Genomic DNA, 520 nt, shown 5'->3' on the forward strand with positions numbered 1-520 from the left:
CGTGACTGCCGCCGTAGCTGCCATATGCCCCAGGAGCCTCTGAAACTGTTTCAGTGGGACCACCATCCTGCTCTTGAATGTATTCAAGCAGTTCAACACACGTTCCTGCGTGAGGCGTGCTGTCTGCTCGACCGAGTCTAAGTCCATACCGAGAAAAGAGATCCTCTGCATCGGGGAGAGTTTGCTCTTTTCCCAGTTGACCCGAAGGCCCAACAGGCTGAGGTGTGAGAGCACCAAATCCCTGTGTTCGCACAACTGATCCTGAGACTGCTTCGTCGAGGTAGTTGAGAATGCAAATGCTCTGTTCTCTCGGGGGAACAAGGGGTACCGCCACAACTTACGTGAAGACACAGGTCAACAGGGACCGCCCGGAGGGCAGGACCTCGTACTGATATGCTCATCCTTCGGACGCGAACCACAGCAGTGGTCTGTGGTGTGGAAGGGTCGACACAAAGTACGCGTCGTTTAGGTCGACCGCTGCAAACCAATCTCGGGGACGGATGCACCTGAAGATGTGCTT

This window comes from Sinocyclocheilus grahami, unplaced genomic scaffold (assembly GCF_001515645.1).
Source record: "Sinocyclocheilus grahami isolate Dianchi unplaced genomic scaffold, SAMN03320097.WGS_v1.1 scaffold920.1, whole genome shotgun sequence".
NCBI classification, from domain to species: Eukaryota; Metazoa; Chordata; class Actinopteri; order Cypriniformes; family Cyprinidae; genus Sinocyclocheilus; species Sinocyclocheilus grahami.